Raw genomic sequence first — 3,159 nt, 5'->3', positions numbered from 1 at the left:
GTTTTTTTTTTTTTTCCACTATTCACAAGAAAGGAGGACAAGATCACGTCAGAATCTGGATTACATCAGGCTGGCAGCAAGGTAAGGTCAATTAAGGATCAGATTTTTGCCATTTCGGGTCTCTGTGAGGAATCACTCTGTTTCACTAAAAGAGAGAAAAACAATAAAGCAGTTCAGCCCTGCCTACCACAGACCATAAAATGAGTGTGGACATTGAAAAGCCAGGCTCATAGAAGCACTGGCATTAATGCAGTTCTCACCGTACGCCACGCAACCTAAACCTCCCTAAAAAAATTTCTGGGCCATTAAGATAACAGAAAACTTAAAATAAGTACAATAATTTTGAGGCATCTGCTGCCAGAAGAAATTACATGATGACTCCAAGGAAGACATAAAAGTCATTTTCATTATCTCTTCTTTGAAGGAGGCATTGGCTCAAGCCAGGCTCTATGGATCCAAATCTGAATTTTTGCAAAGCTCAAGGTGAAACCCAGGTGTGTTGTTCAGGCCTTCTCTACTTCTAGCAAAGTCAGATATCAGGGACATCAGCTCTTCCTATAAACCCACTGAGCACTTAACATCTGTTGGAAGAGTCAGCATCTTGGGTGTGTTGCTGGAGCTGGGAAGTCTTGCACCAAAAGTAGCTAACAAATAATAAGCACTTGCTCTGCAGGGCAGCATTTCATTGGTGCCTGGGGCAAACTCAGCAGATCAACAGGAGGTGTGGGCAGTGCTCACAGTTAGTGCAACTGCATTTCTCCCACTTTTCTGAGCTTAAAGATTCTTCTGTGGCTTCAGCATGTTTCATGCTACAATTTAAATATGAAACTACTTTTTCTAAGTTTGTTTCCTAATTTTTTCACCATCACATGAATGCCGTTCTAAATACATGCAAATAGAAAGCTGTACAGGTGACATGCTAAAAATATAATTGAAGCTGGTGCTTTCATAAAAGCAATTAGCAATCGCTCAAGATGCAATAGATGACAGCCTCAAGAGGATTGTTGCCCTGGCAGGGAAGCAACTACAACTTACATTACAGTCAAATGTTCTGTTCTTTAATGCTATTTTGTTATAACAGGCAAGTGCAAGGTTGCTGATTATGTATTCATTCCTGTGTATAGCTTTTGGCTGGTCTTTTTATCCACACATTTAGACACATACATTACACTCCTATATCTTAACATATTTCCTCTTAAAGTTAGTGAAAAGAAAGTTATAGCAAATAAATACAACTGCAAGTAGAGAAGGCCAGCAGTGATGACTTTTTTTAGCTCAGGGTGAAACCACACAACCAAACAAATATTTGTCTTGCTCAGAATTCATACAGTGATGATCATTATGCCTACTCTATAACAACATGACAACAAGACTTACAGACATTTTACAACCACTTTAAACTGCCAAAGCAACATTCAGGGGCTTTATGGTGCCTGTGAGTCACCCCTCCAGTTTCAGCAAACTATGGGACAAATCCTGCTCCTGTAACAGTAAATGGCAATGCTACCACCAGGCAAGTCTTTAATCAGTGCCCACCTTGAACTACCCCTAGATAAACCCCATGTTCCACAACTGCTTTCCTCTGGAGGTGAGGGCCTTAAATATGTGTGGACTGAACCTCTGACTATACTCTGCAGCTCTTCAGTACAATGAACAGCATTTGATCAGAAAAGAAGTGATGCTTGAAAACACGGTCAGACGTGATTTAGAGCAGCCCTCTGCAATGACCAGAACAAGGTGAGACACTATGGCACCCAGACACGGGGTTTTTTTTATGCTATGGCTGATTTTTCTATTATAGGTTGTGCTGTTTAATATTCTGTTATTTCAAGTGATCTCCATGGCAGCAGTTGTACCACATGGGACAGTGGCACATTACCATACAATGTATACTGCCACACAATATCTAATAACCTGACAAAGTCACCGGGAAATAATGTCAGCATCTGTGGATTTCTGTCAGCTAAGTCTACCCTATTCACCTCTGGTTACTCTGTGATGTTTATTATATGCTTTTGTTCTTTGCGTTCATCCTTTCATACTTTTAAAAATAAAATCATATTAGAAAAAAAAAAAATTGTAATAGTTCTACAAGAGGTTAGGGACTGAGTTCAAAAAATAGCATCAGTGGGCATCTGAAGCCATCACACTGCTGCTGCCTCTGGCAAGGACAGAAATACAGGGGCTACTCTCACTGGCCTGAAGAAAGCCTTGTGCTGTGGGCTGAATGTGCCATCAGTTCCTCTGGAGGGGCCATTTCCCATTGTTTCATGACTTTTGGAAGCAGTCACTCTCTGGCACACACATGAATGAGCCATGGTGGAGGGAGAGAGCGGCTGATCACGCCAGTCTCTGTCTGAAACACACACTTGCCTCTGCCACCCATGGAGTTAAATGATTATATTCAGGAGCTGAAAGAGCACCACTAAGACGCTGAGTGGTAAACACACAAATGAGGTCAATCCTTTTGCTTTCCTTGTAATCCCTGTACGTTATTTGTTGCTGGCTTTTACTGCTGCCTCTTTCTCCTCTTCGGGCACCCTGTGCACGAACCCAAGCTCTCTTGCTCTCTCCTTCACACCATGTATTATGGCAATCCCTCCTTATCAAAACTCCTGCACCCTGCACTACTTTACTACATCCACTGGCTTTATATCTTCACCTCTGTTGTCTTTTCTTCACTGTAAATTCTCTAGAGCAGGGAACTAGTTTTCTCCAAGTTTGTACTAAAGCCTGTAAATTTACAGCACTCTAGGAATGTTTGATAACAGCACATAAATAATTAATAAAAGCTGCAGCAACCCTTTGTTTTTCCCTATTTGGAGGCTGTAAGGCAGCAAGACAAGTGGGAGGTAGAAAATATTTCATGGACTAAGATAAGACATGATTCTCACCCCTATGGGGGGGTAACTGACTGACAAATACTTGCACTTAGGAAAGATGAGGATGAAGTTGTGCAGGAATTAAAGACAAAATGCATTTCTTCAGCTGTATGAACCATAAAAGTAGCCCAGAAGCATCAGAAACAGCCTGGCAAAAACAAACAAACAAACAAACACACACACCACACCCCAACCAACTAAAAAACCAAAAAGTAATAAAAAGAATGAGATGTTTTAATTTCCACTCCACAATGACACAATGATATACAGCGTCTTA

The sequence above is a fragment of the Merops nubicus genome, unplaced genomic scaffold (assembly GCF_000691845.1).
Source record: "Merops nubicus isolate BGI_N331 unplaced genomic scaffold, ASM69184v1 scaffold17770, whole genome shotgun sequence".
In the NCBI taxonomy this organism is placed as follows: Eukaryota; Metazoa; Chordata; class Aves; order Coraciiformes; family Meropidae; genus Merops; species Merops nubicus.
The sequence above is the reverse complement of the archived record's forward strand: the minus strand, read 5'-3'. Positions refer to the sequence as shown.